The sequence below is a fragment of the Rhipicephalus sanguineus genome, chromosome 3 (assembly GCF_013339695.2).
Source record: "Rhipicephalus sanguineus isolate Rsan-2018 chromosome 3, BIME_Rsan_1.4, whole genome shotgun sequence".
Classification (NCBI taxonomy): Eukaryota; Metazoa; Arthropoda; class Arachnida; order Ixodida; family Ixodidae; genus Rhipicephalus; species Rhipicephalus sanguineus.
The window spans coordinates 151,813,417-151,825,939 of record NC_051178.1 but is presented as its reverse complement, the minus strand read 5'-3'; the positions used below and the strand labels follow the sequence as shown (position 1 = coordinate 151,825,939).

General features: G+C 42.9%; 1 non-coding gene across 1 annotated transcript; it reads left to right on the top strand.

The window, feature by feature from the left end:
• The first annotated feature begins 566 nt into the window (after positions 1-566).
• Trnat-cgu (transfer RNA threonine (anticodon CGU)) lies at positions 567-638 on the top strand. The gene has a single exon. It is a non-coding gene; the product is annotated as a tRNA-Thr (tRNA).
• The last annotated feature ends 11,885 nt before the right edge of the window (positions 639-12,523 follow it).

Below are 12,523 nucleotides of genomic sequence, written 5' to 3'. Positions count from 1 at the left end.
CAAAAATTTTACCGGCGAGTGTTTATCAGACTTTTCCCGTTTTATCCGAAAACGCGGAGTCCTAATCTCTTACCAAGTAGCCCCCCAACACACGCTCCTTGAACGTGGGTATTGTTGTTTTTGTCTTCTACGAATGACCGACACCAAGTTCGGGGTATTAGCTAAGAATAGGGTGAGTTAGAATAGCTAGTGAGACGTAAATCGTAGAAATTTTGAGATTGATCGAAATAAACGTAACAGCAGTTTGAGAGTGCCAAGCAGCATCAAAGTAGACGCTCGCTCCAATCATTTTTCGGCTTCTTCCCGAGACGTTCTAGACTGGTTAACATTCCTGCCTTTCCTTTCTCTCCTATTTCTTCCTTCCCGAGATGCTCGCCTAACCAAACCTAAGCTACAATTGTTCAACCTCATAAGATCTACGCTTTCCCGGTCTTATGCAGGGATATTGTTCAAGACTAATAATTTATTACCCGAACCTGCTAGTCTGCCGTCTACAAGAAGCCATAAAACACAAAATAGGAAAGGAATAGTTACGGGAACACCACAAATGTAGGAGAAAAGCAACAGCCGCTATAGCTCAGTGGTAGAGCACTGGTCTCGTAAACCAGGGGTCGTGAGTTCGAACCTCACTGGCGGCAGCTTTTTTTTTTTTTTTGTGGACAAAAGCACTTCACTTTTTTTTCATTTTTCGTGGCTTCTTCTGGCACAATGTTTTGTGGTGTACATGAACGTAAAGCAGGAAGATATTACAACGTTCTTTGGCAGCACCAAGCTCACACCTAGTTCAAGCAATGATGTGTAATACGCTGTGCATTGAGAATCAGCCTGGCTGAGTATAAGTGTACTTACAGAGAAAGGATAAGTTAACTGGATGCTTTCTAGGCCTACTCTGAGCACTCCATTCATCCCTTCCTCCCGGTGTAGGGTAGCGAACCGGACGCGCTTCTGGTTGATCTCCCTGCCTTTCATTCCTTTCCTGCCCCCCCCCCCCCTTACAAGATTAGCTATTGATAGACTACGACAATACATTCAGTTTAGTTCATACATGGCAGCAGATGTAAATAAAACCACTGATAATAAGAAACGAAAAGAAAATGCATAAAGCCGTTTAAGTATCGCACAGTGGATAGCAGATTTTTGCAGTTCCCCCTTAAACCTTGTTTTCATTATCCCCGTAGAGGGGTTGCTCGGAGCATGGGTTAACTGAAACAGGATGTCCCGAACTTCGGTTTAGAGGGAAGGCTTGCCGGCAATTGCAATACTCTCACTAAGTGGCGCTGAAACAGCTCAGTCAAAGGGCTCAGGGAAAATATACACGTCTCAGCTGCACTGCATGTATAGCTTTCGGTGGTACCCTTTATTAAATAAGCAGGGTTACACTGGTTATGCAATAAATTGGGCGCAAGTGTACTCAAAACTTATTATTTACTATTATTCAATATTTTATTGCGATAGCAATTATATGGACAGTCTCGGCTGGATTTTGCCGTCGCCGTCATGCACCGTATGTGTATAAGTATGTATATATATATGAAAGCCCCAAATAAAAATAATTCAGAAAAATGCTTCGGAAGCGCGGAATCGAACCAGGGACCTCTTGCTCCGCAGCGTGTGGCGCTAACCACTACGCCACGAAACGCAGATCCTCCACGTAGCTAACGGCGAGCGTTATATACACACCCTTTAACGCTGGACGGACTCAGAGACGGCCGGCGCTTATAAGCGTTTCTTCATTACCAGCGAGATGGCGCTAGGAGCGCGACGGGCGCATTTAAAAGTCGTCGGCGAACTCGCTCGCTTCTTCTTGTTGCGCAGGGAGAACCTTGCCCTTCCGCTGTCTGCTCGCGCGGTTTTCTCGTGGTGAGGGGAAGAGGGATGTTTCAAGCTTTCACCGTGATGTCCGCGCTCATGTTACGGAGCATACGAAAGTCACTCGAGCTCAAGAGACGCCGCTAAACGAACAAACAGAAGATGAGCGCCAACTATCAAGTGTAACAGCTCGACATTTGAAGCACGCTAGTTTCCTTCGCTGCTTCGGCCGCCTTTGCAATAAGAGCGCTGTTCAAACTGAGAGTATCCATTGGCGAGCCTCACTTCGTATAGCATTATAGTTTCTTGCTATCGCATTCATTGCTTCGCCCTTGCGGCGAAACTGCGACTTTTTTGCTTAGGTGGTGGGCAAACTGGGGGACCCGACAGGGGTTTCTCGGTTTTTAGCGCTGTCCACGCTAAACGATGAAGGCACTCCCCTTACGAGGGAGGATTCAAAGGCGTTTAACTGGCAGTGCATAGCCAGCGTTCGGCCGTCACTCTGTATCTTGGGTGCAATAGAGGGTAGACATAGCACACAATATGATTAATACTAACGCTACAGAGAGAGAGAGAGAGAGAGAGAGAGAGAGAGAGAGAGAGAGACAGAAATGTTTTAAGGAAAAGCTGGAGATGTTAGCCTAACAACTGTCACATTTGTTACTTATTTCTGTTTGAACAGCGCGCTCCTTTCGCAAACGCGGCCGCCGTAGCGAGCGAAGTGATCTTCGTACACTCTGTAACTTAAGCGCGGACATCGCGGGGAAAGCACAAGACATACAACCTCCCGATCCCCTTCCCCCGAGATAAGCGCGCGCAGGCGACCACGCCCTCTAGGGCGAAGAGCATCGGCGTGGCAGGAAGCACGCACGCAACGCAACGAGCGGGGCAAAGACTTTTAAAACGCGCCTACTTCGCGCCGTCTCGCTGGTGACCAAGAAAGTATGCTAAAGTGGCGTATATAAATTGCTTGCCGCTAGCATGCTGAAGGACGTATTTCTCGTGGCCTAGCCATCTAACGACGCGCACTGCGGAGCGAGAGGTCGCCCGTTCGATTCCTGCCTTCAGAAAAATTTTTTGCTGAATAATTTTTTGTGGCTTCTATATATATATATATATATATATATATATATATATATATATATATATATATATATATATATATATATATATATATATATAGTTGAAGGAGTGGTTGCCTTTGGTTGCCGTATAAGTATGAGAGGTGGCACTTCAAGAAAACTTCATTTATTACGTCGACGTTTCGGTCAGAGCCTCCTGTCATACTTATAGTGCCACCTCTCATACTTATATATATATATATATATATATATATATATATATAACGGGCCCTGACGGCGACGGCAAAAACCAGTCGATAGTGTTCATATAATTGCTATCGCAATAAAAGCTGTATACCTATCGTGGTGTCGTAGTAGTGAGACGAAAGGAGCTTGCGAGGCCACGGCGGCCGCATTTCAATGGGGGCGAAATGCAACAACACCAGTGCGCTGAGAATTAATTACATGTAAAAGGACCCTAGGTGGCAAAAATCATTCAGAAGACCCCTGCTGCGGCGTTCGTAATTTTATCTTGGTATTGCCTTGTTAATCCCCGAATGTTCTATTTTTTCAGCTGATACCACCGCGAGCAAGTATGTCTTGAGCAAGCTTTTTTTCCTCGCGGGTGCTCATTTTAAAACAGAAAACGCGTTCAGGAATGTATTTATGCATGCTCAGTGCTAAAGGTAAAAGTTAAAATGCCGAGGCTGTGTCACACACAACCCGAATAATAGCAGCGTTCGCATCGCGTTTCAAGCACAGCTGCGCCTCTGGCGGTGGCCGCTGGCTCCATATGAAACTAACACGGCAGTTTTGTGACCATAACAAGCATTGGATGACTCTGCTACCACTGAGCTGCGACACGGGATTGGTCCGCCGACTACATCACCCATGCATACCGCGCAAAAACCCCTTGTATTTTATTTTTCAGCCTTTCAGTGAGGTTTTATAATTAGTCTGTGTGTCGCCTTTGTTGGTGGATTTTGCTTGTGTATAGTTTACCTTTTACGTGTACTGTCCGTATGAATAGCATAGTCAGAAATTTTTTTCGGGGGGGGGGAGTATTTGGTTTAACCGTACTTTATGTATGTTCGTGCGCGCGTTTGTATGCGTGCCTGTGTAAATGCACATGCAAAATTAAAAAAAATCGAGGGCGGTGACACCCCCCCCCTCCTGGCTGCGCCAGCGGCGCATAGGCTTTCATTTCTCATCAAAGCACTCGGATATCGCGTGCTATGAGTGGCACCAGAGAAATCTTTCGACGACTGATTGAAGAATCCTATCTCATTGCCCTTTCTGTCTGTCTCGTTGCCCTCCTGCTGAACAATACATGTTTCTTCGACCTTTATTACATAGTGCACGAAGGTCTGAAGGAAACTTGAAATTTTGTAGTTTTTTTAGAGCTTTCTCTACGGCAAAAGAATAAGTGTGATGAGTGAAGACCTCGAAACATCGGCGACTCCCAACCATTATTACACGCATCTCGCTTTGGGCGGAATATTCAGCAAGAAAACACCTAGCACTGAACATTTTCTGTACCGACCAAGTATTTTCTGGGAAAATGGTTGTGAATGCAGTTTTGAATACGTGTTTCCCTCCCACACAGGGACCTGTCGGTCCCTGTGTGGGAGGCTCCCGGTAAGCGCTAAGCGCGTCCTGCGGGACCTAAATAAAGTTTTTCCAGTCCAGTACAGTCCTAAGTAAACTCAAAGTGTAATCTTACTGAGTCATGGATACGTATCTGCTCGAAACCCGGTACATCTGAATAGAAGAGTGGCAATGAAATGTCGCGCCCCCTTCAATAGAAGATGTATAGTTAGCATATTTGCACAAATTCGGGCTAGGAATTTTTCGGGTGCTGGTACAAAAAAAAGGGAAATCCGATTCGAAACATAAAGGCCTCGCTGTTATGCATACACCCGTCAGGTATTATAGACATTATTTGAAGCATAAACCATGACCTGAACTTCTAACCTGAGCTAGACGCGTGGTGCATTCAGTTTCTCTTCATGTTATATATCGAGCATGCTGTCTAAAGTAGGAGGCTCCACATACAGTAAGCCCGACATCTGATGTTCTCTAAAATATTTCTCTCTCTCTCTCTCTGTCTGCCTCTTCAGGAAACGGTAGCGCTTAGTGCGACTGATCCGGGCAGGCACGAAACGCCTATTTACACAGCGTATTTGACTGGAATTTGTTAAGCCCCTCTCACACGCGGGCAGACCGAGAGAAGGGCTTTGTGGCGAACGGATCGGGCTTAATGAGACCTACCGCCCGCCATCTCACCGCACTGTAAATAGGCCATCATGTAAACACGATTGCGAATATAATATGTTGTGCATATATTGTGCAAAAAATAGCAGTGGAACCCAAGTCCACTGAGGGAATTTAGAAGTTTAAAGTTTATTTATCATAATTTGAAGCATGCATCTCTTATCTAATGGTTCAATGGGAAGGGTTGGCGAAAAGTCAACTGAATGCTCGACAATGCACGAATCCCAGCCCGGACCATGATATTGCACAACACTCAGTATGTCTATGCAAAACATAAATACATAAATGCAATACAGTGAAAATACAGTAAGTACAGTATGTACAGCAAAAAAAGAAAAGAAATAAAATGATGAGACACCTATAAATGCACTCTTTACACACAAGAAAAAAACTTTTTAAAAACAAAGCCGTGGTTGTGAACTGCTGCGAACAAGTGACGTAGAGAAAAGTTGTGAACAACTGAACTAGATCATGCCTGACTTGAACGACCTTAAGGCACAACGCATTTCGCAGGTGTCTAATCAACAAAGCATTTACTTCGTAGGTGTTGTCATTTGCCGGTTACCTAATGATATGTGCGATAATAAATCGCTAATGATATGTCTACCACCATGATTGACTCAAATTTTCTCTCACGATGAATTCTAGCTTAAGAGATTCTTGCAAATACAGGCCCCGGATTTCGCTATCTCTCTTAGCGGCTCCTTAACTCCCCGTTACTCGCCACGGTGTCTCAGGGGCTACGGTGCTTTACTGATGAAAAGGAGATCGTCAGTTTAATGCCGGGTAGAGTTTTGTAGTCCCATTCTTGTTTGAATGAACCGGGAAGCAAGAAATGCTTCCGTGACGTGGTACAGTGGCACGCTAAAGAATTAGTTTGTTGAAGCTACACTATAGTGCCATTCATTAGATTCTCGTTTTCATTTAGTTGTAAAAGCATGAAAATACAGGCCATGTCAGAGCGAGATAGGTAAAAATCGGGAGGCTATTATTATCCGACGCGAAGTTTCGGAGCGCTATACAACGACAAAGCATTATCATCATCGTCAATATATTACAAGCAACATTTTTTTTTCACGTTCTGTGATACTCCTGAATTTCTTGTTTCCTGCAATTTTCTTATTGTTTCTTTACGAGTTACAAATTTATAGTTTTGGTATAGCATGCACTGACGTTGCCCACCTTTCCATGTTGTCGCGTGTACATACAAAAACCGACAAAATTCTAATGATTTCATCAATCCCGCTATGGATTGCATGCTCGCGTGCACAGGAGTATACACACGTAAATTATTCCTTGTTTTACTTCTATTTAAGTTTGCAGTTTCCTTTAGCTTCATAGGAATGTACCTTAAACATCCTGCCTCCCGGTTCTTGACCCATCGCCATTTGTGGGTGCGTGCCACGAGGAAGAGGATATCGTCACCATCATCATTCTGCATCTATTCTCTCTCAGGATGTACCCTTGGAGCTCTTTCTGCGTAGCGGAATCAACAGCGCTCCTGTTGCTTTGGTGCCGACGAATGGTGGAGCTATTCGGATGAAGAATCCCAAGGCCATCCAGACCGAGCTTCGCACGGTGACCCCTCACTTTCTCCAGATTACCGAGGTCCGGCAGTTTGGACGCGGCGGTATTCTTTGCTGCCCACCAGACCAGGCCTGTATCCAAGATCTTCTAAAGTGTACCCCTTTTGCCAATCATCCGGTGAGCTGCTTCATTCCTCCCCACCTTGCTTGTTGCAAAGGTCTAGTCCGTGGAGTTGATGTTAGTCTAACGCCGGCGAAAATATTGGATATTTTTGCAGATGCAGGGGTAGCGTCAGTGTACCGCTGTAACATGCAATCCAATAATGTGCGGATTCCCACCGAGACAGTTATCGCTACATTTTCAGGGACATCGCGTCCATCAGAGATAAAGGCATGACCCCTAATCTACAGGGTTGAACCCCTTGCTCCACGACCTCTGCAATGTAGCAAATGCTGGCGATATGGTCACAGCTCTAACGGGTGTCGCTCTAACGTCAGATGCCGTATATGTGGGTCTGAACATAGTGTTGACGACTGCAAATCTGATATCCAGTCATGCTACCTATGGCAAATTAATCGCCCGGCCGACCACCCCGATTGTCCTGCTAGGGCTAAAGAAATGCAGGTTCTCGAAGTCATTGAGAGAAGGCGATGTTCGCGCAGAGAAGCTCTAGCTGAAGCTCGGAGCAGGACCCAAGGATATGCAGGAGTTACAGCCCGTCAGCCTCTCGCTATGGATGCATCAGTGGCACAGTCCATTACTTCGATCGTAGAAAAAGCAGTGGAAAAGTCACTAGAAAAACTCCTGATGAATTTATCAGACACTCTGGCTCAAGTAATATCCATGCAGTTGAATGGGTTTTCGGAACAGTTAGACAAAAGTATGCAGAATCCTTTCAGTGTAATTCATTCTTCCTCTGCGCTTTAATGAGATGCTGCCAGACATAATGATAACCGACCTTCTAATTCCCAAAGCACTGAACAAGAATGCCTGTCTGAGTCTAGCTCGCAAGAGATTCAGGATATGGATGTGGATGCTCGACTTCCTAAACGCAATAGGTCACCTTCAAACAAGCATCAGATTTCTAATTCTAAATCAATGAAATGTGTGAAGGAACCCTTGAATAATAATGATTTTTTAAAAGATAGTATTTTGGATCAAGCAGTTGCGGCTGCTTGCCTACCATCAAAATAGGTCTTCTTAAGGTTCTTCAGTGGAACTGCCAGTCTATACTGTCTGCTACCACAGATTTATTATACCTTATTTCTCAACAGTCCCCTCAAGTAATTTTGTTACAAGAAACTTGGCTGTCATCGGATCAAAATTTTCATTTACAGAATTATAAATGTTTTTGTTTGGACAGGAACTCTAGAGGTGGAGGATTAGCGTGTTTTATATCGGCAAATTTTTGTCATAAAGCGAAAGTTCCTTATCAGTCAATATCGGGTGAACACGAAGTTTTGGTATTGGAATTAGCTATACCAGGCTGTGCACCACTTTCTATTGTTAACAGCTACTTTCCGATTGGCGTACAAGATGAAGGTATTCTTGACATCACTCAGAGCTTTTGTAGACCAAACACATTTTTTGCAGGAGACTTCAACTCGCATCACGTCTCTTGGGGTTACCGCACAGACTCTCCCGGTAAATTATTGTGGAACTGGATAAGTAAAAATAATTATACTTGTTTAAATTCTAAAGTAGCTACATTTATTCGATGTAATACGAGATCTGTTTTAGACTTATCATTCGCCAGCTCAAGCCTTTTTATCTCTTCTTGGGCTGTGGTTGATGCTGCAACAAACAGCGATCACCGTCCTGTAGTTTAATATTCCCTTGGTCCCAACGGAATGTCAATCGCACACTTTTGTAAATTACTCACAATTTTAAAAAAGTTTACAGTCAACACTATCCTCTCTGACTAGCACTGAAAATGAAATTAAAGCCATGAGTTTGTGTTCTGTTTTAAAAAGCACTATGAAAAAATCACAGTTTACGAAACCTTCCACAAATGGAAAGTCTAAGTGCATGGTGGAATTCTGATTGTGATCGAGAGTACAGGCGCAGAAAGGCTGCATGGAAAAAACTTTTAATTAACCAGAATCCTACTAGTTGGAGTAATTATAAATATGCCAAAGCTAAATTTAAGAGAACTGTTTGCGAAGCTAAAGCTAAACATGACGATAATCGTTATGCTTTTCTATCTAAAAGCAAGAATAAACAAGCTCTTTTTAGATTTCTTAGATCTCGTAAGGCTATTCCTTCTCCTATTAACGTAGAATCAGTTGTTCCAACTTCAAAAGAATTGGCTGATTTATTAGATGAAATTGCATTGGGACTAAAACAGCGATTTGCCTCTCAATTACAAACAAAATTCCAAAAACCTTTATATGTGAATGATTTCGTTGACGTAACCATAGAAGAACTGGCGCATGCTGTTCAGTTACTCCCGAATTAAACCCCCCGTCCTGAGGGTATTACGTCAGGCATGTTAAAAATATTATTCGATGTGTCTCCTCAGAACCTTCTTAATCTTGTAAATCACTCGCTCGGACATGGTTGGATCCCTCCAGACTGGAGACTTGCAAAAAATCACAGCATATCCACGGAGTGAATGATGATGAGTGGGCGAAGCTGTGGAGCTTCATCGGTAAACCGTGAATCTTCCGTGAATTCTGCCCAGTACATCATCACCGACGTGAGATCGGGCGCGTTTATACTAAAGGTTCGATGAGTTATGACGACTTGCAGCTCACTTTAATTTTACATGTACGCTGTGAATTTTCATTGTTTAGAAAACCATTGCTTTAGAAAACATCTGGTATCTTTCGTTAAGCAGCTGGCGTCTTTACGTTTTGCTTTAGAAACATCTGGCGTTCTTTCGTTTTGCTTTTACAAAACATCTGGCATCTTTCGTTGGTTTATTTCATCAATCAACGGCCTTTTGAACAAAATTTTTATTGTTTAATCACGCACAGGAGAAATCTCACCAGGCACTACCTTGGAGGTAAACAATGGCTGCTAATGGGAATGAGAAACAGAAGTAGTCGGCTTTTAGCTAACACTTACACTTCTACTTCTACTAACGTTTCTTGCTGGAACATGCCAATGGCTGCTAATGGGGAATGAGAGACAGAAGAATTCGGCTTTTAGTTAACGCGCACGCTGCGAATTTTTTATTGTTCAACAACGCACAGGAAAAATCTCCCACCGGCACCACCTTGGAGGTCAAAGCGTAAGACTGGTTACGCACTACGACTACTACTACGACTACGAGGGACGAACGGGTACCGCCTTAAGGAGCTTCGCCCCTAAAATAATTCCCTTGCTTAAGAAACAAGGAGCAGGTATGAATATTGATAATATAAGACCTATAGCATTAACTTCGCATGTCATTAAATTAATTGAAAGGGTATTATACATTAGAATCATTAAATTTATTGCAGATAACTCGTTATTGAGCCCATGTAAGATAGGATTTAGACCTGGATACTCCATCTGGCATGCACATGTAGATTTAGAGGGACGTATTAAGCTTGCTCGTCACAAGCGGCAATTGGCAGTATTAGTCACTCTAGATTTGGCTAAGGCGTACGACAGTGTTGAACATGTCATCTTGCTCAATGCCTTAAAAAGCTTAAATTTTCCGGGATATATGATCAATTGGTTGTATGAGTTCCTAAAGGATAGGAAATTTTACTGTTCCCAACATGGCTTATCATCCTCGAAATATGATCAATGTAGAGGGGTCCCTCAAGGTTCAGTTCTTTCCCCTGTTTTGTTCAATATTCTATTAAGCTCAATTCCGTTGAACAATAACGTTACAGTTTATGTATATGCAGACGACATTGCATTCTTCGCTTCGGCAGGTAATATTCACCCACTGTATGCAGTATTACAATCACACTTGGGAAGTTTAGAATTCTGGTTTGAACATATTCGAATGACTCTAAACGTTAGCAAAAGTTCCTTGATTGTTTTTCCATTGAATGCTTCAGTTAACATTTCCCTTCAGTATCGTCAAGAAGTAATTCCCCAAAATGACTGTGTCAAATATTTAGGAGTTTTTTAGGATGAAAAACTCAGCTGGCGCAAACACGTTGAGCACGTCAAATGTAAGGCAACACGCGCTGTTGAGATGTTACGTAAGCTTGGTCACCACCCTTCTGGGCTACGCAGATACAAGCTACTTATGATTTATCGGATGTATGTTCGACCAATTTGAGAGTTTGGTTGCATATTATACTCAGGGGGGCCTGCATACAAGTTTCATCCCCTGGTTCTCATAGAGCGAGAGGCCCTTCGAAGTTGTCTAGGGGTACCAAAATTTACAACAAACAGTATTCTATACCTAGAAGCCCGAATCCCCACTCTAGTTTGCAGATTCCGCATTCTCACCGTCAAAACATATTTAAAAACTTGTGCGTCCTCACAAAGTCGAGTGCAGTTCGTATTCGTATCTGAATCGTCAACGTTTTTTAATGAGCCTTGGTCTCGAATATATAAACCACAAGTTTTGTTCGTACAGGACCAACTAGAATCATTAAATGTTAATATACGCGACATCGTAGCAAACGATAAATCATCGGCCATAGCAAAAATTGAATTTGATGATCTCTTCCCATCTAATGCCAAACTTTTAGCTTCTAGATATTTAATAGGATTGTTAGAGGATCATTTACTTCGATTGGGTATAGATAACATAATTGCCACTGATGCATCGATGTGCGAAGAGAAAGCGGGAGTGGGCATATTTTCAGAGGCTTTATCATGGTCGTACTCCTTGCGCCTCCCAGATTATACTCCCATATTCGAAGCTGAGCTCCTCGCAATTGTATTAGCGCTTCGAAAACTACCAGTAAATGAGTCATCAGTTGTTATAGTTACTGATTCGCTGACAGTATGTACATCTTTATCTTCTACTGCTTCTGAGTCTCCTGTTCTGAATGCATTCACTTCCTTAATCCCAAAAAATTTGACTACAGTGCGGTTGGTATGGGTCCCAGGTCATTGTGGCATACTAATAAATGAGATGGTAGACACTCCCGCGCGGTGGTCTCTGGGTGGTCCTATTTTGTCCATTGTACCTGACACAGCTTTTATTACTGATTCGAGATTTCGGAAGTATTCTTTAATTCAAGATGCCAAAAGTATGAAATTGCCAGTTCCCGAATATGGTCATCTTTCATTCGGCTGAAATAATAAATGGTGTCCCACTCGAAGACTGGAAGTGGCTATTACGAAATTGCGATGCCGGATACCCCCACTTAATTTTTATTTATACCGGTCTGGTCTGGTGCCATCTCCTATGTGCTATTTTTGTCAGGAATTTGAAATCATTGATCATTTCTTGCTTACCTGCCGTCGATTCATTAGGCATAGAAAAAAGCATTTCGAAATGTTAATCAGAAACTTAAGAATTAGTCTGAATTCTCAAAATATTCTTTCCCTTGGGGCGTCTTCTCTTGGCTTCAGCAACAGGAACGTCTGCTCAGCCCTATGCGAATTTCTCGGTGAGACACGAAGAATTCCCTGTTAACTTATTCCTTAACAAAATTTGGTACTCCAGACTTCCTTTCATTCATTCGTTCATTGTTTCTCATATAGTGGTATTATTCTGCTCCTTATTCTACATCGACTAGTCATTCTTAAAATTTCGTTTATTCATTCGGCTATTGATTGATTCCTCATTCTTTATATATATAAAAATTATTAACTCAACCGCCGGTTTCATGGCCGGTCCCCCGTAGTGGGTAAGTGCCAACAAATGGGAACAAGCAAGCAAGCAAGCAAGCAAGCAAGCAAACTAGTGCGTTCTGAGCCAAGCAGAAGAAAACGCAGAAGATCGAGAG